General features: G+C 36.5%; 1 long non-coding RNA gene and 1 pseudogene across 1 annotated transcript in view; one reads left to right on the forward strand and one right to left on the reverse strand.

Annotated features, from left to right (window-relative positions):
- The window catches only part of LOC128775585 (uncharacterized), a 231,064-nt gene that overhangs the window by 46,414 nt on the left and 156,864 nt on the right, over positions 1–27,786 (reverse strand). The gene's annotated exons all lie outside the window — the stretch shown is intronic.
- On the forward strand, positions 1,677–2,148 carry LOC109268904 (60S ribosomal protein L23a-like; annotated as a pseudogene).

Raw genomic sequence — 27,786 nt, forward strand, 5'->3', positions numbered from 1 at the left:
ACCAGTCTACCTTACATTTCTTTCCAGTGGTTCTGGGAGTTTTTAAAGCATTGACAATGCATCTAAGCCTTTCTTTAATGGAAATTTTTGAAGTGTGCCCTCTCCTAAAAGATTGTTCCTGTCCTCTTCTAACTAGTCTGCATACAGCACCAATTATTTTCTTCCCTGTAAGCAAAGGTTTGCAGTGGCAAGTGTATCTTTCATAGACTATCATTAAGGAAAGATGAACCCGGAGGACTCTGGAGGCTCATTTTCTCTCACTTTCTAATAGCCTAAAAAAAAGCTAGCGCAGCAGGTATGATATGAGTTAGCTCAACTGATAAACAGGCTGAAACCAGCTACTGAACTCCAGAGACTTTCTTTTTCTAACAAGCCCTTTTTTGGGGTCAGAAAGCTTCTGTTGTAACATACTGGTCCAGATCTATTCCAGTCCTATAAATATGCAGCGTTTGACTGGGTAGGTCCCTCAAGAAGACTTCCTCATGATGTTCATCCAATTATACCTGGCTTAAGCACAGCTCTAGATGGGACCGTGATGGCTGAAAGGATCACATGTGCTCTGCTATTTGACTGTAAGTTTCCTTCCAGTAAGATCCTCTTCTATTTACACAAATTGGCATCAGCGGGATGTGTTTCTAAGGTTCCTTTGTGTGATAAACATCAACATGGCCATTCTTCACCAATGCCCATTAAATACACTACCAATTTTCCTAGAATCTCTGGTCCAGGGCTCTTTATCTAGTGCAGCGGATCCTAAAAGCACCACCATTGTGCTGCTGTACTTTGAACACAAAGAATGGCATTTATGTCCCTGGAGACTACTGCTACCAATGTCTCTCCTTTCATATTGACTGAAGTTATGGAGGGGAAGCACATTTAGATTTTACTCATTGTCTTTTAAAAGCCTTTTACCCAAGAACACAGAGTGGGTTCCAGAGGAGGCTGAGCCAGAGGATAATTGAGTAGACTCTTTCTTGGTGAAAACCCAGATTTTGCTTAGGCCCTCCATTCAAGGGTTCACTAGGAGTTGTCTATTCTACCTCCTATGCATCCTTCCCATTTTCCTTCATTTCCTATCTCTAATTGCCAAAGTTCTAGTTTAGGATATCACCATCTTACTAGTTTCTTTTTCTTTTCTTTTCTCTCGCTCTCTCTCTCTTTTTTTTTTTTTTAAGAGAAAGAGCATTAGAGGTGGCGTGGGGGAAGGTCAGAGAGAGGGGGGAGAGGGAGAGGGAGAGGGAGAGGGAGAGGGAGAGGGAGAGGGAGAGGGAGGGAGAGAGAGAGAGAGAGAGAGAGAGAGAGAGAGAGAGAGAGAGAGAATATCTTAAGTAGGCTCCATGCTCAGCACAGAGCCCAACTGGGAGCTTAATCTCACGAACTGTGAGATCATGACCTGAGCCAAAATCAAGAGTCTGATGCTTAAATGACTAAGCCACCTAGGCACCCTGACCATATTTCTAGTTTCTTACATAAACATATTTGACTAAATAATGAAGGAAGTATAGTTTTTAATACTGTGTTATTTGGGGTTTTTTTTGGGGGGGGGTAGCCATCAAGGGCTGAGAAGCATCTTGGGAACAAAGCAGGGCAAAGCCAGGGGGAAGGGGCTGATCAAGATGCCAACAGGAATATTGAGCCAATTGGAGGTAGAATTAGGAACCCTAGGGAGCCCTTTCATGAAGATGGCACTGAAGACAAATAAGGAAGCCCCTACCCCTCCCAAAGCCAAAGCCAAAGCCAAAGCTTCGAAGGCCAAGAAAGGGGTGCTGAAAGGCATTCAGTTATAAAAAATGAAGATCCACAGGTCACCTACATTCTGGCAGTCCAGGACACTAGTTCTCCATAGGCAGCACAAATATCCTCAAAGAGCACCCCAGGAGAAACAAGCTTGATCACTATGCCATCATCAAGTTCCCCCTGACAACTGAATCAACCAGGAAGAAAATAGATGACAACAACACACTTGTGTTCATTGTGGATGCCAAGGCCAACAAGCCCCAGATCAAACAGGATGTGAAGAAGCTCTACAATACTGACGTGGCCAAGGTCAACTTCCTGATCAGGCATGACAGAGAAAAGAAAGCTTATGTTCAACTGGCTCCCGACTATGATGCTTTGGATGTTGCCAGCAAAATTGGAATCATCTAAACTAAGCCCAGCTGGCTAAATCTAAATATACATTTTTTCACCAAAAAAAACCCCAAAAACAAAAAACAAAACCAAAAAAAACCCACGAAACAAAAACAAAAAACCCCCACAACTAAACAAATAAAAAAAACCTAGAGAGAAGACCAGCCATCAGAGATCAAGTCCAGGAACCGCATTGTTCATTTATGGCTCTATCTTTGGTCCGTAAGATAGTACCTGTCATACAGCAAGTGATCAATCAATATTTCTTGACTGAGTTAATAAATAAATGAATAAATGGTCAAGAAAATAGGGAGGTTGTTTCTATAACGTCCTTTAATAAAACCAAGTTTCAATATTCCAGGCTTGGCTACTGCCCCAGTTGTTAAAGTATTGCCTCTGAGCCCCAAGCCCACCCTTCTCCACCCTGCTTTGTGGTACTGAAACTCAAACTTGCAAATACTTCTTTGCCAGCAAGTGCACTATTGGCGTTGCAAATAGAGAGCCCTGGAGGAACAATGAGGAGGCAGGGTGCTTCTTGTCCTGGATATGGTGTGTTTTTGGTTTTGTTTGCTTGTTTTTTCTGTGTCTTTCAGTGTGCAGCTGCAAGTGGCAGTCACCTCCCCAGTGAATCTTCCCACCACTCCAGTCAGTGGCCATCCAGCGAGTTAGGAAGGCACTCCGTGCTTGGCTTTCCTATTGGAAAGCTTCATGGGCACTTTTTTGTGCCCAGAGGGTGGATTTTTTGCAAAACTCTCCATCACCCCGGTAAGTGGCTTCCATGCAAGTTTTCAGTCCTTGCTGGTACCCTGGCTGACTTTCCAAAGAGGCTAATTAAAGCTCCAGTGGCACCTTATTGTTGAGTGGAACCCTGGGTGCCAGGCCATGCTGAGGCCGTTCAGCAAAATTCTCTGCCATCTAGTGGGCCACATGGGCACCGTTTCCAATGAGGTCAAATTCTCCACCATGGATAGATAGGGCTCTCTTCTCAGTTATTTCCTTCCTGGGTATTGTGGTAGCTACTCCCTATATCGGTTATTCCTGTAATCTTGAGAGTTCTCCTTGCCTCTGTAGGTAGTTAATATCCTGTTACTAGTTCACAATTATTTGTATTAAATCTCTCTGTTCAGATAACTAGTGTAGCTTTTCTTTCCTGGCAGGATGCCAATGGTTATAGCCATGGAGGGGATTATAGAATCTCCCACCACCATAGGAGGTCACCTATGCCCCATAGTCCTGGCTCTTGTTCCTTGTAGTGCATCTGCCCTGTAGAATCTCTTCCAATCACTCAAGTCACCATCATATCAGCCTCAAGGAGATAGAGATCCATTAATAAAGATTAGTTTCAGATCTGCTGATTGGCGGGGTAAATGCCATTGATATACTGCCTGGCTGATGCTTCAGTGATTGCAGAAGAGAGGCAGTGTGCCACCTATTAATAAATGGTTAGAGCCTCACCCCCCGAAACTGAGATGGAGCTAGAATGGACACACATCATCATCTTTCCAATAAAGTAATTCTTTCCACGCATGAGCTACTTAAACACATAGAAGAGGAGTATGTCATTGTTGAAACAAAGTAACATTGCAATTTAAGGAAACAGAAAACAGTCATACTACTGCAAATCTTGCTGCAGGGATTAAAGATAATTTAGTTGCTAACATCCATTTTGTGCATTTAATTTATAAAGTCCTTACAGGAAACCAAGTTTTAATACTAAAATGACTCCTTTGAAATAATAATTAGGTCATCCTAATGAGCAAGACTCAGGATGCTACCAAAATAATCAATAGTACCATGTACACTAAATTACTTTATTAATAATCAAACCGAATTTGTTTCCCATACAGACAAAATTCAGGAATGTATTTTGTGTTACATTTTCTTGATGGCTTTTAAATTAAGTTTTATAGTCTGTCACAGCTGTCAGCATCCTCACCATTATCATTACCCGCAAACATTTAGTGCACACCCGCTGGGTACACAGCACCGTAGGATTCGTTAAAGAGAAAGAGCTGTTATTCCTTGCCCTTGAGATAGTAGAGGGGTAATTGTTTACTCTGAGTAGTCTAGTTCATTTAGCAGTGAAGGATCAGGAGGTCTTGGAACTGAACGCCCTAACGTCTTTATACAGTTTTATCACCACTACAGCAATAACATTAAATTTTCTGGATTTGGTCTTCCTTATTTTAGATCATAAAATACGGGCACCTGGGTGGCTGAGTCGGTAGGGCGTCTGACTTCAGCTCAGGCCATGACCTCGTGGTTTGTGAGTTCAAGCCCCATGTTGGGCTCTGTACTGACACCTCAGAGCCTGGAGCTTGCTTCAGATTCTGTGTCTCCCTCTCTCTCTGACCCTCCTGACTCACATCTGCTCTCTCTCTCTCTCTCTCAAAGATGGATGAACATTAAAAAATAAAAAAAATGCATTGGTGTATTGCACAAGAGTTAAACAAAACAGCAGTTACAGACTAAAAACTAAAACTCTTAATTATAATGATGAACATTTGTTTCATGATTGCTAACTTATGTAATATTTATTAAGTGCCAACTCTATTCTAAGCAATATTCACATGCATTCATACACTTTACAGATGAGGAAACTGAAGGATCTAGAGAGGACATACACTAAGTGGTCAAGATCCAAATTTAGGAGGTCTACACCACAATCTATACAGCAGTCCCCGCGTATCCACAGTTTCAGTTACCCACAGTCAACTGCCATCCAGAAGCAGATGATCCTCCTGCTGACATATGGTCAGATGATCAGTGGTAGCCTAATGCTGTGTCATTCACCAACTAGTATCTCATCACATAGGCGTTGTATCGTCACATCACAATAAGAAGAGTGAGTGCAGCGCGATAAGGTATTTTGAGAGAGAGACAACATTCACATAACCGTTATTAGAGTATATGGGCATAATTGTTCTATTTTATTATTGCTTACTGCTGTTAATGTCTTACTGTGCCTAATATATAAATTAAACTTTATCACAGGTGTGTACCTATAGGAAGAAACATATACAGGGTTTGATACTACTTATAGTTACAGTCACCCACTGGGTGTCTTGAAACGTGTTCCTTGCAGATAAGGAGGGGCTACTGTTCCCTTAACCACACTACTCCATATGGTCCTTTTCAAATAATCCTCCCAGATGTAATCACTACCAACAAGGGGTGTTTATTCTTCTAGGGCCCATTCTATGCATTGAATACATATTGTACATACATGCATATCTTTTAAAAATATAAATGGGATCACAGTAACATTTAAAAATTGTTTCATTAAAAAATATGGTTGTATTACCATATATACATTCAAGATTGTGTGTGTATATTTAGATGGATTTTTAATATTCCTTAATTCAGATGTACCATTTGGCATTTTAAATGGTTCCCTATTTCCACTCATATATAAAATACTGCAGTGTACATCCTTCTGAAAATCTTTGTACATAGGTGGGATTGGGGGGGGAAAGATTCCTAGTGGTGAACCTGTTGGATCAAAAGGTATGTATGGCAATGTTTTAGTGCTTATTTTTCTCCTCCCTGAAATGCTGTATTCTGATCACACACAATATAAATACAACACCATCAAGAATATGTGTTATTCAATGGTTTACCTGAGATGCCCTTTCACTCTCTTGCTCATGTATCGGTGTCAGATTACAAATGAGAGAGAATAGTGACATTTTGTAGTGCACATATCAGTGTATTGCAAGATCATGTTCTTAAGGTATTCTTGATACTTATAATGGCTTTTTACGTAAGGCCAGAGTCCCACCTGCCTTTAATTATTTTTCAGTGCACTGAATAATATCTCCACTGATATAAAGTCCCAGTATCTTAGTCCAACTGGGCTGCTATAACAGAAAACCATAGCTTGGTTGGCTTACAAACAACAAAAATTTATTCTCACAGCTCTGAAGCTGAAAGTCTAAGATAAACATGCCTGCACGATCGGGTGAGGACCCTCTTCCGGGGAGCAGTCTTTTCACTGTAACCTCACATGGCAGAAAGGGACAGGATCTCTGGGGGGCGTCTGGGGCACTACTCCCATTCATGAGGGCTCCACATCATCACCTAATCACCTCCCAAAAGCCCGACCTCCTACCTCCATCACACTGGGTGTTAGGATTAAAGCAAGTGAATTTGGCGGACACACTCAGGCTAGAGCACTCAGTGACTTTGCTGCAAGAATTCTGGAAGTCATCTTCGACTTTCTTTGTCTAAACTTACTACCATCCCTTTGCCGTAAATTGATTGGTTTTATGACATATACTTGAGGCTTTGGATAGGTAAGGAGTTTTTGCAGCTTGATTTCAGGATAAACAAATCATTCTGAATACAAATTAAATGTTTCCTAGCCCAACAAGTGACCATAAATAGTGAAGGTACTGTCTTCATTGGGTTCCTTGTGGATTTTTAGGTTGACTGCTCTTTTTCATTCTCTCATTATCTTCTCCTACTGTATGTGTCCCTCCTCCCCTGACCCCCAGATAGCTTCCAGAAGTAAAAGATTTTAAGAGGTAGAGTTTTGGTATCAAAGCATCAGTACACTAGATATTTATAGAGTTAGTTTGTGACCTTCAGCATCTCTTGGGGACATCAAAATCTTGGTACTTTTTTTCTCCTGCAGGTTGTTGGATTATTAATATCTGTCACTTGAAATCTTCCCACATATATATAACTGTTTAGGAATGAATTTTAAATCTCTATTATAGCTAGCACCATACTTCAAGTTCCTAAAATTCAATAATCCCTTTAAGCTAGTTAAGAATGATGAAGAAAAAAAAATCAGTAGGCTTTTCTTCTCATTAGAAAGAATAGGCAATATCAAGAATAAATCAAATGACAAATGAACAGCATGGATATCACAGAGCTTCTTTTTTTTGTTTTTTGTTAAATTATTATTTTTGTCATAGTTACACAAAGACATAGGTTAAGGGTCAAATACTTTGCAAGTTTTATAAAAAAAAACGTTTTATTAAAAATAACAACAGAATCCCCCTACCCCAAAACACCTATCTCTCCTTCACCAATTTAAGTAATTATTTTGGTGTTTAGCTCCACATTCCTAAATAACATGCTTGCTTTGTCATTTTGTGGTGTTTTAGTTTTAGGCTGGGCTCATTAACTTCTGTCTTGGAAAAGAAAGAAGGTTTTAACTGTCTTTGCTTTCCTTGCCCTTACCTCCTAATGGTAGACATTCCTCGGTTTAATTTTAATTTTAGATAAATATTTTGTGTTTATATGAGCATAACAATGCAAACACAATTTCCTTAAAGCCATTTGGTAAGCCATGATAATTTTGTCTTTCCTGCACATCTTTTGTTCCCCGGTATTTATGGTTTATTATGTTCTGTTACTAACTCTTTGTTCGGATTTCTAGGGACTTTTCCCTGTTTCAACCCCAATCTCCTCAGCAAATGTCTCACTCTGCTCTAAAAGCATTCAGTGTCAGGTATTCTGTCAATTTTAGCTTCCTGAAGACATCACTTCAGGAACCTTCTGACATGCTCCAAATGAGACTGGGTGCCCCTGTGTTCAGTGCACCTTTCTTATACCAGACCCCTCTTCATGTCTCCTATTGGCTCTCCTATTCTCCACATTGCATTCTTTTCTCTGTACTTGTTCACTCTCTCATTTTGGTAGGGCACATTTCAGGAGCTTCCTGAGATAGAATTCACAGGAGGTAAATTTTCTGAAATTTGCTTTCCTGAAAATATCTTTATTCTATCCTGAGCATGCTTTGGTGCCTTCTAGCTTCTGAGGTTGATGCCGAGAAGTTTAAAGATATTCTGATTCCCAGTCCATTACTGGACTCAAAGGATTCATCTTCCTTTTCAAAAGCTTAGCTCTTATCTTTGTCTGAAGTTCTCCGAAATTTTCAAATTATATGTTTCGGTGTGGGTCTGTTTTCATCCATATAGCTCAACTAGTGGGCTCTAACAGTCTGAAAAGTTACATGGACTACATAGCTGGAAATTTGTTTGAATTATTTCATTTCTAATTTATTTCCTTTTCAATCTTGTTCTCTCTTGGGTCTTCCTATTATATAAATGTTTGACTTTCTGAACTGGTTGTCAGATTTTCTTATCTCTGTTCTTACAGTTCATAGTATTATTTGTTAGCATCATTTCTTAAAAGATTTCCTATTTTTTTCCAGTATACCCCATATATTCCATATTCCACTATTATAAATATTTTATATTAGTATGGCGCATTTGTTATAATAATAAGCCAATATTGGTGCATTATTGTTAACTAAAGTCCATACTTTATTCAGACTTCCTTAGTTTTTACTTAATGCCCTTTTCATGTCCCAGGATCCCATCCAGGTTTTATTTAGTTGTCATGTACCCTTAAGTTGGATTTCCTACATTTTTATATCCCAACCTTTCTATTGAGTTTTTATTTATTTAAAAATATATAGATACATTTAAAATGCCTCTTTATTTGTCTGAGTATTACTTTTTAAAATAGTATTATCGTTTCATGATTAAAATATCTTTTATTACCTATTGATGGATAGGTAATAAATGAGTTGTGGGGATTATTTTGTCTCCTTATATCTGCAAGACCTTTATTCTCTAATTGATTTTTAAAATCATTTTTTTAAAAAAATTGCTTATTTGCTTCTCAAACTTTCATTTCAGCAGTTTTCCTCATGCCTGATAATCCTCATCTATTTGTTTATATTTACTGATAGGGTACTAAGGAGTTGATTGGAGACCCTGAGTTTATGGTGGGGAAACAGCGGGTTTTACTGCAGGCAACTGGCTGGACCATGTAGTTGGGAAAACCCTGATTTCAATAGCTCTTAAGTTTTTCCCACCGACTGTATCAGGATCCTCAGAGAAGAGTCTTTCCACCTCCTGTCTAGAGAGTGGAGCTTTTGCTGCATTATTGAGTCTTAGAGAGGAAAGGGGGTTGGATGGGAGGGGACATTTGTCTCAGCATCCCAGTATGTTGACAGTCACCTATTACTCCTCTTTTTGGTTCTATCTGTTTGCATGAGTAATTTGGGGGATAATTACATGTTTATCATAGGGCTGGGGTAAGGTTGAAATGAGTCAATAAATGTAAATGCTTACAAAATACCGGGAACACAGTAAGTTCTATGCAAGTATAGCTGTTATTTTTTCTCATGTTTGGCAGTCTAAAGAGCCTATATTTGAAAATAAAATTCAACTATTTATTTGCTTATTTATTTACTTTACTGGAGATGACGGGTGTGAGGACCTATGTATTACTCACATAGACTCCTAACCATTTTCCACTTTCAGAGGATGGTATCACTAATTCCTAAAACTTTAAAGGATTCAAAGATTGTTCTTGGCTCTCCTTATAGCCAGTTTAGAATTCATTTTTTTAAATTTTTTTTAATGTTTATTTCTGAGACAGAGAGACAGAGCATGAGTGGGGGAGGGGCAGAGAGAGAGAGGGAGACACAGAATCGGAAGCAGGCTCCAGGCTCCAAGCTGTCAGCACAGAGCCCGACGCAGGGCTTGAACACACAAACCGTGAGATCATGACCTGAGCCAAAGTCGGTCGCTCAACCGACTGAGCCACCCAGGCGCCCCTAAAATTCATTTTTGAAGAGTTTGCTAAATCTACTTATTCAACTTCTCTAGGCCTTCCAAAATTTTGTTGCTGTTCCTTTCTTTTTCTTCTGTTCTTCACATCTTTGTGAGTATATACCTGCTGAAAGTCCCTTTATTATTGTTTCCATGGGATTAGGAGGAAATAAAAGTAGATACTTGCATTCAATCACTTTTTTTATCCAATAGTTCCTGAATAGTCTCTCTTAATGAAAAAACTGACACCAATCTGAGTGATTTGAGCCTAGCCATTCTTTTTCAGATATTTTCACATTATAGAACCTGAGGATGTATATGTACTATATTCATATGTACCATACTATGTATTATAAGGATATATTATGTGTGTATATGTATGTATATATATATAATAATATATGTTATGTGAACATAAATAAATAACATAAATGTTGATATTGTTTGAGGTATGATAAAAAAATATTTACCTATAGATAGATATAGACAAATATAGATACAGATAAAATAAGGATATACAGCTGCTACTGCCATAAACATAAACAGCATCCTGCTGGGGTACATTTATGATAATCCTTCTCTTGATTTCTGCTCAGTTTCAAAGAAAGCATGAAAAAATTTTGGTTAAAGTTTGTGGAGTTTTGAGGCGGATCAGTAGAAGAAACAAGGAAAACATATTCCATCATCTCTAAACTGTTCCAGCATTTGTTTATACCACATTACAGCTCTGATCACACTGTAAAGCAAATTAGTTTTGCCATGTCTGTTTCTAGTTGAATGAGAGCTTCTCCAAGGTTGGGGGACTTTTTCTTCCAATTTTGAGTCTCCTGAATCTTGCACACTACTTACCAGGAGGTTGGAGCACACTGAATCATGCTGATCGAAAAAGACTGAATACTTAACTACAGAAAATCAACTGATGGTTACCAGAGAGGAGGTGGGTGGGGATGGGTGAAATGGGATGATGGGGATTAAGGAGGGCACTTGCTGTGATGGGCATTGGGTGTTGTATGGAAGTGCTGAATCACTATATTGTACACCTGAAACTAATGTCACTCTGTATGTTAACTAACAGGATCTTAAATAAAAGCTTAAAAAAAGAAAAAGACTGAATATCTAGCATCCCCAAATATATCGCTTGCAGGACTGGACAGTTGTCATTTTTTTATTTTTTATTTTATTTTATTTTATTTTATTCTATTCTGTTTTATTTTACTGTAATGTTCATTTATTTATTTTGAGACAGAGGGAGAGCCAGCCAGCATGGGGAGAGGCAGAGAGAGAGGACTGAGAGACAGAATCCAAAGCAGGCTCTGTGCTGTCAGCGCAGAGCCCAATGTGGGGCTCGATTTCAAGAACCATTAGATCATGACTTGAGCTGAAATCAAGAGTCGGACGCTTAACCGACTGAGCCACCCAGGAACCCCCAGTTGTCATTTTTTAAAAAGCTGCTTGATGGCAATTGATAGTACCAATACATGCTGACGTGCATCAATTTCATTTTAACCAATTCATTCACTTCGGATCATTTAAAAATTGATATGACTTACCACATGGCTGATTTAGATGTGACCATCAAGATTTTTTTTATGGATAATAAAAAAAAGGAATTAATTAAATGATTCTATTTGGAATCTTGATGAAATAAATTTAGGGCAGGAAGTACTGGATGGGGAAAATCCTCCAACTATGACCTTGAATGCCTGGTCATATGGTAACTTTCCTTTCAAAGGAAGGGGTATTATTTAGAAGAGAAAAGCTAGAAAAAAACACACAATAAAGGGGGGGGGGAATAAAATGATACAAAGTGAAACATTTTGAAGAAAATCTAAGAGTGATAATGTGCTTTTTGAAAAATGGAGGAACAGAATTCCTTCTGCAAAAAAAGGATAAACTCTCCCTGCCCCAACTCTTTCCTCCTTGTGTGCTCACAGAAGCTTCAATAAAACAGTATCTAAAATCTAGAATGACACTAAGGGTTAACGTTGAGAAAATTCATGAGGAAGGATGTTTCCCCTATGTAGTTAGAACAGATGCTAGTATGTGAGCTGGGAGCATTGCTTACTCAGTGGTTCAGCAAATGTGTTCCAGACATATGGAAGATTCCTGGAGAGGGGAAGGTGGTATAGATTCAATATTAACTATTATTTTGTTTTCAAGAAGTTCACTTTCTCATAAGATGAGAAAAGCAGACAACCAGTATGTAAATACAGGAATAAATGTAATAAACCTAAGCCATAATTAAGGAGAAAAACATGGTTTAGGAATTTTCTCATGCAATCTCTTCTGAATAGGAGCTCCTTTTTAAATTTTGGAGCGAGATCATCACTTCATGTGTCTGTTGGCCATCTGTGATGAATGGATAAAGAAGATGTGGTTTCTATATACAATGGAATACTACTTGGCAATGAGAAAAATGAAATCTGGCCATATGTAGCAACATGGATGGAACTGGAGGGTATTATGCTAAGTGAAATAAGTCAGTCAGAGAAAGACAGATACCATATGTTTTCACTCATATGTGGATCTTGAGAAACTTATCAGAAGATCATGGGAGAAGGGAAGGGGAAAAAATAGTTACAAACAAAGAGGGAGGGAGGCAAACCATAAGAGACTCTTAAATACAGAGAACAAACAGGATTGATGGGGGTTGGGGAGAGGGGAAAGTGGGTGATGGGCACTGAGGATGGAACTTGTTGGGATGAGCACTGGGTGTTGTATGGAAACCAATTTGACAATAAATTATATTTAAAAATTTTGGAGCAAGAATTTAACAATCTATTTTTCTGTTTCTTTTTTTTTCACTTTTAATGGCTTTATAGAGCTATTATATACCAAACAATTCTCCCACTGTAAATACACAGTTTGATAATTCTTGGTAAGGTTATACACTTGTACAACAATAATCACAGCCACATTGCAGAACACTTTCATCACCACTTAGAAGATCCTTTGTACTTGTTTACAATCAATTGCAGCTCCAATTACCAGGCAAAGGTTGTTTTTCTTTGTACAGAGTTTGGATTTGACTCTTCTAGAAATTGTATGCAAATGGAATCATGCAGCATATAGATTTGGGGGTCTGCCTTCTTTTACTTAACATGATTTTTGAAGTTCAGTCTGTGGCCATATGGTCAGTTTCTTCTTCACTGCTATTATTCCACTTTATAATGGTTATACTGCAGTCATTATACCGTATTGTGTTTATCCTTTCACAAACTGAAGGATGTTTGGATATTTTTCCCTAGTTTTTGGCCACGATGAATAATGCAGTGCCGAACATTTGTGCACAGGTCCAAAGACTTGGACATATGTTACCACTGCTCTTTGGTAGATAATAAAGAGTGAAATTTCTGGGTTGTATCTATCAAACTTTTCTCAAAATGACTCATTTTATATTCCCATTAAGAACTAGAAATGGGAATTACAAATTCCCATTTCAAATTAGTTTTACCACACGTATATTAGCTTCCTATTACTATCATAGCAAATTACCATAAACTTAGTGGCTTTCCAATACTTAGTGACGTATTATCTTACAGTTCTGGAGGTCAGAAGATGAAATGAGTCTTATGAGGCTAAAATCAAGGTGTCAGCAAAGCTGCCTTCCTTCTGTAGGCTCCAGGTGAAAATGTGTTCCTTGTCAGGCTGCCCATGTTCCTTGACTCCTGGACTCACATCATTCCAACCTCTCCTTCTGTTATCACTACTCTTTGACTCTAACCCTCCCGCCTCCTTCTTATAAGGACATTTGTGATTATATTGGGCCCACCTTGACCCAGGATAATTTTCCCATTTTAAGATCCTTAACTTGTCCATATCTATAAAGTCTCTTTTGCCACACAACGTAACATATCTGCAGGTTTGGGGGATTAGGCAAGAACATCCCTAAGGGTGCGGAGGTCATTACTCTGCCTATCACAACATCCTAACACTTGATATTGTCAATCTTTTTGAATGGCTGCCAGACCCATTCTGACTTCATTGTCATTTTGTCATTTCCCTAGTGACTAATGAGATTGAACATATTTTCATTTGCTTATTAACCTCATGTATATTTTTTGATAAAATGTCTATTTAAATACCTTGTTGATTTTCATTGTTTTTTTTTTTTGTTATTAAAAAAAATGTTTATTTATTTATTTCGAGAGAGAGAGAGCACATACACAGGGGAGAGACAGAGAGCCAAGGAGAAAGAGAATCCCAAGCAGGGTTCTTACTGTCATCACAGAGCCTGACGTGGGGCTCGATCCTAGGAACTATGAGACCATGACCTGAGCTGAAATCAAGAGTCTGACTGAGCCACCCAGACACGCCCCCCTTTTTTGTTATTATTAATTGATGTGCTCTTTATATATTTCAGATACAAGTCTTTATCAAATATGCGATTTGCAAACAATTTCTCCCAGACTCTGACTTGTCTCTTTTTAAAAAAATTTTTAGTATTTTTGAGAGAGAGAACGAGAGAGAGAATGAGTGGGGGAGGGGTAGAGAGAGAAGGGGAAAGAGGATCTGAAGCTGGCTCTGTGCTGACAGCCTAATGGGGGCTCAAACTCATGAACCATGAGATCATGACCTGAGCCGAAGTTGGACATGTAACTGACTGAGCCACCCTTTTTATTTTCTTAATAAAGTCTTTAGAATAGCAAACATTTTAAATTTTGGAAGATCTAACTCCTTGATTTTGTCGTCTGTGGAACCCTATGTTCTTGGTGCCCTATCTAAAAAATCTTTGACTAACTCAAGGTCAAAAATTTTTCTTCAATGTTTCCTTCTAGGAGTTTTATAGTTTTAACTAATGTCTATGATTCATTTTGAGTAAAAATTTATTATGGTGCTTGAAATGTACTAAGTTCACTTTTCACAATGAATATCTGTGATAGCATGTTTTGTTGAAAAAATAATCCTTTCTCCATTGAATCAGCTTAGCACCTACATCAAAATCCAATTGACCATGAATGTGTAGGTTCATTTCTAGATTCTCTATTCTATTATAATGATCTGTATTCTTACCCTCATAACAATACAATTCTGTTTTGATGGCTGTGGCTTCATAGGAAGTTTTGAAGTTAGGTAACGAGTTCTTTTTCTTTATTCTACTTTTTCGAAATTGCTTTAAGTACTTTGTTCATATAAGTTTTGATTTTAGCTTGTTAATTTATTTAAAAAATTGGATGGGACTTTGATAAGGACTTAACTGAATCTTCATTTCTCTTTGAAAGGAATTGCCATATTACCATTATTGAAACTACTAATCCATGAGCACTTTGTCTTTTTTTTTTAACCAGTTTGTCTTCTTTGAATACTTCACCTATGTCGTTTTACTGCCTTCTGATTTCTATGGTTTCTGATGAGAAGTCAGCTGTTAATCATATGGCTGTTCCTTGCACATGATGAGTTATTTTGTTATTGCTGCCTTCAAGATTTTCTTTTTGTGTCTAGCTTTCAGTAGCTTACTATGTGTGGATGTCTTTGTGTTTATAAAACTTAGAGTGTGATGAGCTAGTTTAATGTGTACATTAATGGTTTCCAACAAATTAAGGATGTTTTCAGGCATCATTTCTTTAAATATTTATTCTGTTTTTTTTTTTTATTCTCTCCTCCTGGAGTTGCAATTACAGGTATATTTATGTGCTTCATGGAATCCAACAGATTTCTGAGACTTTTTTCATTTTTCTTCAATCTTTTCTAACTGTTCTTTAAATTGGATAATTTGTTTACCTACTTTCCACTCCTGTTTTTATCTTGTCCTATATTATCTGATCTGCTATCAAACCCATCTTGTGAAACTTCTATTTAAATCATTATACTTTTAAATCTAAATTTCAGTTTGGTTTTCTTTTATATTTTTATTTCACTATTGAAATTCCTTATATGTTAATTTTTATTTTTTGAATATAATTGCCTTTAATTCTTTTGCACATATTTATAATGGCTGCTTTGAAATCTTGTGCTACTCTTACGTGAAGCTCTAGCAGTTTGTCAAGAATAAAAACTCAATTTATCTGCCTTTGGTTGATTTCAAGACATTTGGTTATTTTTGTCAGATTTTTTTCTAGTTTTATTCTTATTTTTTATGGAGAGGATTTAATGACCTTTTCATGTTACAGTAACAGAAGTTTTCATCTGTTTCCTGTTGATTAATGGAACCTATGACTTACTCACTCTGTAACTAATTTGATTCTTTTCAGGCCAGCCTGTTACTTTAATTTACCATATAAGCCTTAGGTGAGGGGAAAGAAGTATGTTCTTCCCTGTGGTCCTGGCTTTACTGGCAGTGACATTGGCTGGAGAATGATAGGCTAGGGAAACTCTAGCCATATTAGTCCTCCAACATCTCTATAACATTGAATGAGTCTTTTCCTTTGCACCTAAGAAACCATAATATATATGTTATAATATATAATTATAAAATATAATATTTTTATTATATATAGAATATATATTTCTCTATATATAAACCATAGTATATTATAATATATAATTATAAAATATAATATACAATTATATATATTAAACCATAATATGTATATTATATATATGTATGTATATATATATAATATATATATGTAAGATTGCTGTTTTTAATCACATATTTTAAATTCTGCAACCACTAACTGAGGAAATAAACTTTCCAAACATGAGAAACATGAGAAAGGGGGAAGAGAAACATAGTGAGGATAATGATAGACAGTATGGCAGATTTAGGAACTCATTGCAAAGTTCTATTTTATTACTCTGCTATGAATCACTGTCCTCATAAAAACATTGATAGATACATTTAATAAATTCCTTGAAATAGGATGATACTGAATCATCATCCGTCATCTCTGGTGGGGCCTACTAAAGCCCTTAGACTATAAATATAACAAATTACTCCCCTCAACTAATGTAGAATCTTATTTTAAAATATGTGTGCCTGTATCTCCTTTTTACATCATAAAATAACTTCCTGAAGGACAGGAACCTATGCTGTCAAATTTACTTTCTTAAAGCATCTAACAATGCCATATACAACTGAGTGCTTTAGTCTTTTTTTGATAATGATAGATTTAACAATACTTTTTAAATAGAAATTCAGTATAAATGGAAATGAGGTACTTTATCAACAACAGAGTCATTATGGAGCATACAAAGAATTCTGGGCAAAAGAAAAAATAGACATTTTTTCTAATGGGTAATCAAGAGATTATGCCTGGGAGTCAGCCTGGGGAGTGTTAAATTAAAGATTTGGGTTATACCTTGGGAATATAAATATGGGAACAAAAGATGAGATCTTTATTTGAGCCATGTATGAGACTGGGATGGGGACACAGGCAAGAAGAATGAAACTGGGATACAATGAGTGATACATGGGCAAAACTGAGTCTAGGATTCAGACCATCTACATATGTGAGACAAGAGTAAGTCATCATCAAGTAAAGGATGTAAGTGGAGATCCAGGCAGTGAATGGTCTAGAACGTCAGACAAATGTGCCAAAGTCACTGGTTAATTGAGATTTAGGGTCAGGAATACCAGTCACTGGGAATATTCTTCTGCTACAGGAACTGGAATCAGTCAGGGGCTTCACTAATTGAAGAATTATGGAACGTGAGTGAGTTTTGCAGCAAAAGTGATTTGATGCTGAACTCGGTATTAGAGAAATACTTTTAAGTGAGTTCAGTCTAAGCAGCTATATGGATGTATTTATTAGCTCACTCGGCTGGCAGGTTATAACCACTACAATCCAATTTTCTCCACAGTTTTAAAGTTTGGTCCAACCCATACTATCAATTCCATCTCTCCAGCTAGTGTCATATATATTGTGTTTCAAAACTATTTTTGACATAACTCAACCTAATCATGCCAGGATCTTCCAAAAATAGGGTTTTGGTCCTTTATCCCCACTTTTTGGTATTAATGGTCATGTGTAGTCATTTCTCTGAGGGGTAAGAAGGATCATGGGAAAATTTATGTGAGGCTAAATCTTGTTACCTAACATCATTTTGAGCCTTGGTTCAATTATTTTTCCTGAGCAGAAGCATCAATGTCATCGTATAATGATAATGCCTTTGATTTGGCAAGAAACACAAGAAAAAATAGAAAATTTTGAGTTTCAAGCTTTGAATCAAATAATCTGAACTACAGTACTAGTCTCTGAACTACCACTCAAAATCCTATGTAGTATATAGAGATATAATCTTTACTATATGTTACATAAGAACATTAGAGTGAACGACAATTCTAATTATTACAACAACCGATCAATAGATTGCAATACTTTTAAACAACCAGCATAGACATTTAAGAATAATATCAATTTACTTTTTCCAAAGTTCACTATGTCTGTATATATTGAAGAGAAACCCTTTATTAAGAATATTACAATACTTGTATTTTTGGGAGTATTTTTATTAAATATAAACTATGCTGAGGAATTCACTTTTGACTTTATACAACTATAAATGTTAAAATTATTATGTGACTTTTATTATCAGCAAAACAGATTTCCATTTTAAAAGTGATAACCACTGTATTCCTACAAACCAAATAGGGGAGAATTTGACATGACCTTTGTCAGGAAACCTGTCTAATCTAAATTGGATGTGGGAAACAGAAGGACAAAATGTAAGAGTTAAAATACCTCAGTTTTTGAGAGTCCAAATATGTCAAAAAGTGTCTGCTTTTCCTGATGGTTAATTTCCTGACAGTGCATATAGTAATTTTTTTCTTTATGATATCATTCCTTAGCTTTCAGAAGATAATGATTCATGCAGAAACCATTCTGTTAGTCAAGATTTATAAATCACAGGGCTGTGGCTCTAAGAGATGAGAGAAAAGATGACCAAGGGCCTAAGGATAAAAACTATGTCTTTTCCACCATCCACAACTTTTGAAATTAAACGATAAAACTCAGAGAAATAAGAGGAGGAAATGTCTCCTGGATACCTATACTTAAATCATTTAAAACATGTTTCTTAAGATTTAAAATGATTTGAAGCAGAAGCAATATTAGATTGTGAAGAATATGCAAGCTATTAAATTCCTTCTCAAAGAAAGTTTCCTAATGTAAAGTTCATGCTAAATATTTGCCTTCTTATAATTTAAAGAATTAATTAGTTCCTTTGGATGGTTACTATATAGCACTAATGATATTTTTTTATTGCATGTAGGAATCTGTGTATTCATAAACATACATATCATTTTATTTTATTTTAAAAATTTTTTAATGATTTATTTATTTTTGAGAGACAGTGTGAGTGGCGGAGGGCAGAGAGAGAGAGAGGGAGACAGAATTCGAAGCAGGCTCCAACCTATCATCATAGAGCCCAACATGGGGCTTGAATTCATGAACTGTGAGATCACGACCTAAGCAGAAGTCGGATGCTTAACTGACTGAATCACCCAAGCATCCCAACATACGTATCATTTTAGGGAAATTCAAAGGAATTAAATTATCAATAGATTTAAATAGTACTTAAAATCCTAAATTAAATTCTATAAAACAGAGAAAATATTCAATCAAAAGATGATTTGGAGGCATGTTGGCTTTAAGAAATTTGTTTTGATGTTATAAAGGCATCAGGATCAGGTTTCAGTAAGGAAGGATATTTTTTGTTTTGTTTTATTGTGTTTTTGAATTTGTTTGCTTGCTTAACCCAAGTCAGATCCATAGGCTTGGAGAAATATATCGACTTGTATGCATTTGGGGAAGGACATAAAATGTAGTGTTTCTCATCCAGTTGTATATGCCTAAGTGAGGGGACTCAGCTTTGAAATATGTACCTTAAGAAATGCAAAGGAAATAGAATTTACTTCACCAGTATTTTCATCTTCCATGCTGATTCTCTACTCATATTTTTTGCTATACATTAAGCTGATTCACAAAATATTGATTATTAATAACTTTTGTGAGAATAACATTCAATCCTTTGGAATTTTTTTCCTATAAATGGTATAAAGCATTTAGCTTATAAATTACAACAAACATATACATCCTTATAATATCCATTAAAACATATTCTACTATATTCTTTACTTTTGTGTATATTTTTTCAAATTCTATTTTACTCCCATCATCTCATTTTAGTCTACTTCAGTGTATTCATTTTTTCAAATTCTCAAACAATTTCCTTTCTTTTCCCCCCCTTTTTTTCTCTAATCTGTCAAACCACTTTCAACACCCAGACCAAAACACACCTAGGATCTTGCATCATTTATTCGATTTGTGTGTGCGTTTTTAATTTTTTACTTTTAATACTTTTTTACTTTTAATGTTTTTAATTTTAATTTTCTACCTCATTAATTACTTTTCTCCCTTCAAAATGACAAAATGAAGGAATTCACCCCTAAAGAAAGAGCACAAAGAAACGACAGCCAGGGATTTAACCAAGACAGATACAAGCAAGATGTCTGAACCAGAATTTAGAATCATGATAATAAGAATACTAGCTGGAGTCGAAAATAGATTAGAATCCCTTTCTGCAGAGATAAAAGAAATAAAAAATAGCCAGAATGAAATTAAAAATGCTATCACTGAGCTGCAATCATGGACAGATGCAGGGACAGCAAGGATGGAGGAGGCAGAACAGAGAATCAGCGACATAGAGGACAAACTTATGGAGAATAATGAAGCAGAAAAAGAGGGAGATTAAGGCAAAAGAGCACAATCTAAGAATTAGAGAAATCAGTGACTCATTAAAAGGAAACAACATCAGAATCATAGGGGTCCCAGAAGAGAAAGGAAGAGAAATGGGGGTAGAAGGGTTATGTGAGCAAATTATAGCGGAAAACTTTCCTAACCTGGGAAAGACACAGACATCAAAATACAGGAAGCACAGAGGATCCCCATTAGATTCAACAAAAACCGACCATCAACAAGGCATATCATAGTCAAATTCACAAAATACGCAAGCAAGGAGAGAATCATGAAAGCAGCAAGGGAAAAAAAGTCGCTAACCTACAAGAGAAGACATATCAGGCTTGCAGCAGACCTATCCACAAAAACTTGCCAGGCCAGAAAAGAGTGGCAGGATATACTCAGTGTGCTGAATCAGAAAAATATGCAGCCAAGAATTCTTTATCCAGCAAAGCTGTCTTCAAAATAGAAGGAGAGATAAAAAGTTTCCCAGACAACCAAAAATTAAGGAGTTTGTGACCACTAAACCAGCCCTGCAAGAAATGTTAAGGGGCACTCTCTGAGGGGAGAAAAGATGAAAAAAAATATATATATATACATACCAAAAGCAACAAAAGATTAGAAAGGACCAGAGAACACCACCAGAAACTCCAACTCTACAAGCATCATAATGGCAATAAATTCATATCTTTCAGTACTCACTCTAAATGTCAATGGACTCAATGCTCCAATCAAAAGACATAGGGTAACAGAATGGAAAAGAAAACAAGATCCATCTATATGCTGTTTACAACAGACCCACTTTAGACCTAAGTGGGTCTTTAGACACCTTCAGATTGAAAATAAGGGGATGGAGAACCATCTATCATGCTAATGGTCAACAAAAGAAAGCCGGAGTAGCCATACTTATATCAGACAATCTAGACTTTAAAATAAAGACTGTATCAAGAGATGCAGAAGGGCATTATATCATAATCAAGGGATCTATTCACCAAGAAGATCTAAAAATTATGAATATTTATGCCCCCAATGAAAAGAACCCAAATATATAAATCAATTAATCACAAACATAAATAAACTCATCGATAGTAGTACCATAATAGTAGGAGACTTCAACACCCCACTCACAGCGATGGACAGACCATCTAATCAAAAAATCAACAAGGAAACAATGGCTTTGAATGACACACTGGACCAGATGGACTTAACAGATATATTCAGAAAATTTCATCCTAAAGCAGCATAATATACATTCTTCTCCAATGCACATGGAATGTTCTCCAGAATAGACTATATACTGGGACACAAATCAGCCCTAAGTAAGAACAAAAAGATTGAGATCATACCATGCATATTTCCAGACTAGAACACTATGAAACTCGCAATCAACCACAAGAAAAAATTTGGAAAGGTAACAAATACTTGAAGACTGAAGAACATCCTACTAAAGAATGAATGGGCTAACGAAGCAGTTAAAGAGGAATTTAAAAAGTATATGGAAGTCAATGAAAATGATAACACCACAACCCAAAACCGCTGGGATGCAGCAAAGGCAGTCATAAGAGGAAAGTATATAGCCATCCAGGCCTTCCTAAAGAAGGAAGAAAGATCTCAGATACACAACCTAACCTTACGTCCTAAGGAGATGAAAAAGGAACAACAAATAAAATCCAAAACCAGCAGAAGACAGGAAATAATAAAGATTAGAACAGAAATTAATGCTATCGAAACCAAAAAAAACAGTAGAACAGATCAATGAAACCGGAAGCTGGTTCTTTGAAATAACTAACAAAATTGATAAACCACTAACCAGTTTGACCAAAAAGAAAAAGGAAAGGACCCAAATAAATAAAATGAAGAATGAAAGAGGAGAGATCACAACCAACACAGCAGAAATACAAACAATAGTAAGAGAATATTATGAGCAATTATATGCCAATAAAATGGGCAATCTGGAAGAAATGGACAAATTCCTAGAAACATATACACTACTAAAACTGAAACAGGAAGAAACAGAAAATTTGAACAGACCCATAACCAGTAAGGAAACAGAATTAGTAACCAAAAATCTGCCAAAAAACAAGAATCCAGGGCCAGATGGCTTTCCAGGGGAATTCTACCAAACATTTAAGGAAGAGTTAACACCTATTCTCTTGAAGCTGTTCCAAAAAATAGAAACGGAAGGAAAACTTCCAAACTCTTTCTATGAAGCCAGCATTACTTTGATTCCAAAACCAGACAGAGACCCCACTAGAAAGGAGAACTAAAGACCAATTTCCCTGATGAACATGGATGCAAAAATCCTCAACAAGATATTAGCCAACCAGCTCCAACAATACGTTAAAAAAATTATTCACCATGACCAAGTGGGATTTATACCTGGGATGCAGGGCTGGTTCAATATCTGCAAAACAATTAACGTGATTCATCACATCAATAAAAGAAAGGACAAGAACCATATGATCCTCTCAATAGATGCAGAGAAAGCATTTGACAAAATACAGCATCCTTTCTTGATAAGAACCCTCAAGAAAGTAGGGGTGGAAGGAGCATACCTCGAGATCATAAAAGCCATATAGGAATGACCCAACACTAATATCATCCTCAATGGGGAAAAACTGACAGCTTTCCCCCTAAGGTCAGGAACAAGACAGGGATGTCCACTCTCACCACTATTATTCAACATAGTATTAGAAGTCTTAGCCTCTGCACTCAGACAACACAAAGAAATAAAAGGCATCCAAATCAGCCAGGAGGAGGTCAAATTTTCACTCTTCGCAGATGACATGATACTCCCTGTATGGAAAACCCAAAAGATTCCACCAAAAAACTGCTATAATTGATTCATGACTTCAGCAAAGTTGCGGGATATAAAATCAACACACAGAAATCGGTTGCATTCCTATACACTGAAGTGTATGAAGTGACAGAAAGAGAAATCAAGGAATAGATTCCATTTACAGTTGCACCAAAACCCATAAAATACCCAGGAATAAATCTAACCAAATAGGTGAAAAATCTATACACTGAAAACTATAGAAAGCTTATGAAAGAAATTGAAGAAGACACACACAAAAAAAAAAAATGGAAAAAGATTCCATGCTCTTGGATAGGAAGAACAAATATCGTTAAAATGTCGATACTACCCAAAGCAATCCACATATTCAATGCAATCCCTATCAAAATAACACCAGCATTCTTCACAGAGCTAGAACAAATAATCCTAAAATTTGTATGGAGCCAGAAAAGACCCTGACTAGCCAAAGCAATCTTGAAAAAGAAAACCAAAGCAGGAGGCATCACAATCCCTGACTTCAAGCTATACTACAAAGTTGTAATCATCAAGATAGTATGGTACTGGCATAAGAACAGACACTCAGATCAATGGAACAGAATAGAGAACCCAGAAATGGACCCACAAATGTATGGCCAACTCATCTTTGACAAAGCAGGAAAGAACATCCAATGGAATAAAGACAGTCTCTTCAGCAAGTGGTGCTGGGAAAACTGGACAGCGACATGCAAAAAACTGAACCTGGACCACTTTCTTACACCATACACAAAAATAAACTCAAAATGGATGAAAGACCTTAATGTAAGACAGGAAGCCATCAAAATCCTCGAGCAGAAAGCAGGCAAAACTCTTTGATCTAGCCCACAGCAACTTCTTACTCAACACATCTCTGGAGGCAAGGGAAACAAAAGAAAAAATGAACTACTGGACCTCATCAAAATAAAAAGCTTCTGCACAGTGAAGGAAACAATCAACAAAACTAAAAGGCAACTGACAGAATGGGAGCAGATACTTGCAAATGACATATCAGATAAAGGGTTGGTATCCAAAATCTATAAAGAACTTATCAAACTCAACACCCAAAAAACAATCTAGTGAAAAAATGGGAAAAAGACATGAATAGACACTTCTCCAAAGAAGACATCCAGATGGCCAACTGACACATGAAAAAATGCTCAACATCACTCATCATAGGGGAAATACAAATCAAAACCACAATGAGATACCACCGTACACCTGTCAGAATGGCTAACATTAACAACTCAGGCAACAGCAGATGTTGGCGAGGATGCGGAGAAAGAGGATCTCTTTTGCATTGTTGGTGGGAATGCAAACTTGTGCAGCCACTCTGGAAAGTAGTATGGAGGTTCCTCAAAAAACTAAAAATAGAACTACCCTACGACCCAGTAATTGCACTACTAGGCATCTGCCCACAGGATACAGGTGTGCTGTTTCGAAGGGACACATGCACCTCCATGTTTACAGCAGCACTATCAACAACAGCCAAAGTATGGAAAGAGCCCAAATGTCCATCGATGGATGAATGGATAAAGATGTGGTATAAACATATATATATATATATGGAGTATTACTCGGCAATCAAAAAGAATGAAATCTTGCCATTTGCAACTACGTGGATGGAACTGGAGGGTATTATGCTAAGCGAAATTAGTCAGAGAAAGACAAAAATCATATGACTTCACTCATATGAGGACTTTAAGAGACAAAAACAGATGAACATAAGGGAAGGAAAACAAAAATAATATAAAACAGGAAGGGGGACAAAACAGAAAAAACTCATAAACATGGAGAAGAAACTGACGGTTACTGGAGGGGTTGGGGGAGGGGAGATGGGCTAAATGGGTAAGGGGCACTAAGGAATCTACTCCTGAAATCATTGTTGCACTATATGCTAACTAATTTGGATATAAATTAAAAAAACGAAAACAAAAACATCCCCACGTATCTATCCTTAGCTGCAAGTGCTGTTTGTTTGTTCTAATCCACTTTATTGAAGCATAGTTTACATTCAATGAAATTTTGCCATTTGAAGTACACAGTTTGATATGTTTTAACAATCATGCATATAAAATATATAGTCATGTAAATACCACAACAAATGAAATATAGAATGTATCCATCATCCTCAAAAAAAAAAAATAATCCCTAGATAAGTGGACCCATGCAGTTCAAACCTGTGTGTTCTTTTTACCATCTCAGCAAATATAAAAGTACGTCAATTTGGGTTTTTTTTTCCCCAAGAATCATAGAATTAAATTGCTTGATTTTATAAATTTAAAAAATATTTATGAAACAATTACCATAAGTCAAGAACTATTTTTTAAGTGCTTTGTTATTAATACTAACTCCCTGGTTATTTTTTAAAAGAATAATGTCTATGAATAATATATGGCATAATACCCATTATCTCTGTGAATATCCTCTCATTTCTTAAAATTTCCCACATTTTTTGTTGTTTTATAAGATCCTTACTTAATTTTCAAAGGCTATTCACCTAGAATTTCTGACTCATTTCCCCTGTTTCTTTAAAAGCAATACTAAGATTTATTAAGTGCTTACCCTGTCTCAGTCTAAGACTGATGCTTTTCATTCCCTTACTTTCATATTTGCACTATTTTTTTCATGTGGATTTGAATTATTTTCCGGTGTTGCTTGCTTTATGTCTGAAAAAATTCTTTTAGTATTTGTTCTAAGACATGTGTGATATCGACAAACCCTCTTAGTTTGTTTTTTAAAATCTGTCAATGTCTTTACTTACCCTCTTTTATAAAAGATACTTTTGCTAGACATAGGATTCTTGGTTGACAGCTATTTCCCTTCCAGCACTTTGAGCGTATTATCCCACTGCCTTCTGTCTTCACTGCTTCCTATAGAAAGTCAACTGTTGGGCCACCTGGGCAGCTCAGTCGGTTAAGCATCTGACTTTGGTTCAGGTCATGATCTTGTGGTTCATGAGTTTGAGCTCCACTTTGGGGACTCTGCCATCAGTGCAGAAACTGCCTTGGATCCTCATTCTTCCTCTCCTCTGTTCCTCCCCCACTTGTACTCTTGATGTCTCAAAAAAAAAATAAATAAATAAAAAACTTAAAAAAAGAAAAAAAATCAACTATTAATCTTATCAGTTTCCTTGTTTGTGCTTTCCAGATTTACTCTTAGTCTTTTAACATTCTGACTATGAAGGGTCTTCATGTGGACCTCTGTGGATTTAACATAGTTGAAATTGTTTTCACTTTTGGGATGTATACATTAATGTTTTTCATCGAACTTGGAAAGTTTTCTGATCATTTTTTCTGTCCATTTCTTCTCTTGGTACTCTCATTTATATATTATGCTGGACTTAGAGGTTTCTTCCATTTCTCTGAGATTCTGTTCCTTTTTATCCATTCTTCTTTCACACTATTCTTTAGATTTACAATCTCTATGAAGCTTCTTGATCTATCTTTAAGTTTACTGATTTTTTTTTCTGCCACATCAAGTCTGTTATTGAGTCTCTAGCGAATTTTTCATTTCAATTACTGATCTTTCCAACTCCAGAATTTCTATTTGGCTCTTTTAAATAATTTCTATCTCTTTATTGATATTCTCTACTTGATGAAACATTGTAATCTTCCTTTGAGTTTTTAAGCATACTTTCTTTTGCTTTTTTGAATGTATCTTCAATAGTTTGAAGTTATTGTTTGCTGGATCAATCATCTGGGGTCCTTTAAAGGCAGTTTCTGTCGCCTGCTTTTTTCTCTGTATGTAGGTAATATTTTCCCATTTATTTGCATGTCTCATAATTTTTTTATTGAAAATGGACACTTTAGAAAACATATTTAAGCAACTCTGGATGCTGATTCCTACCACCCCCACACCAAGGTTGTTTTTGTTGTTGTTTGGTTGATTGTTTACTTTCTGAGTGACCTGGCTGAACTAATTTTATGAAATCTATTTCCCCTGCTGTGTGCAAACTTTGATGCTCCTGCTCAGATTTCTTTTCTTGTTTTTATATTTTAGTCTGGTAAACTAATATTTGTGTCTGTGCTGGCATGAGCCACTCATTGACTAAAGTTTGTGCTTAAGCTCCCTTAGTTTGTTATATTTTTACCCTTTAACGTTGGATGTAGATGTAAGGCTTGGAAGCTGCTATTACAGTTCAGGGATTTTATGTGTGTTTTTCCGTGTTCCTCCAGGACCTAGTATCTTGGAGGTTCCCTTTCTGACCCTTCCTTAGAGTCCACAGTCTTAGGTATGCATACATTCTTCCAGAGTGCTAGGGAGGGCTATTATTTAAGTTTTGAGCCTGGCTTTCACTCTTGGATCAGAGTGACCTCATTTTCAGCCAGTGTTTAATCTGAGGTTGTATTTAAGACCTTTGTGGCATTGAGGCTTATGTCCTGTGTTGACAGGGACTATGGGACTAGAATGGCTTTTCAGAACTGTACCAAATTGAAGCCATCAGTCAAACACTGGCTATGTATCACCCCCGGGTGCAATAGTGGTAACTGATGCTAGTGAACCACCTGAACCTGAAGTTTATTGCAGCATTTGGTTCTGTTCTTACCCAAATATTGATGTACCATTTCCATCATATGATCAGTTGTTGTTGGATCCATGCAGTCTCATGACTTGGTGGATCTGAATGAACCCAGATCTTTTTTTTTTT

This window comes from Panthera pardus, unplaced genomic scaffold (assembly GCF_024362965.1).
Source record: "Panthera pardus isolate Hobbes unplaced genomic scaffold, ASM2436296v1 HiC_scaffold_8, whole genome shotgun sequence".
Taxonomy (NCBI): domain Eukaryota; kingdom Metazoa; phylum Chordata; class Mammalia; order Carnivora; family Felidae; genus Panthera; species Panthera pardus.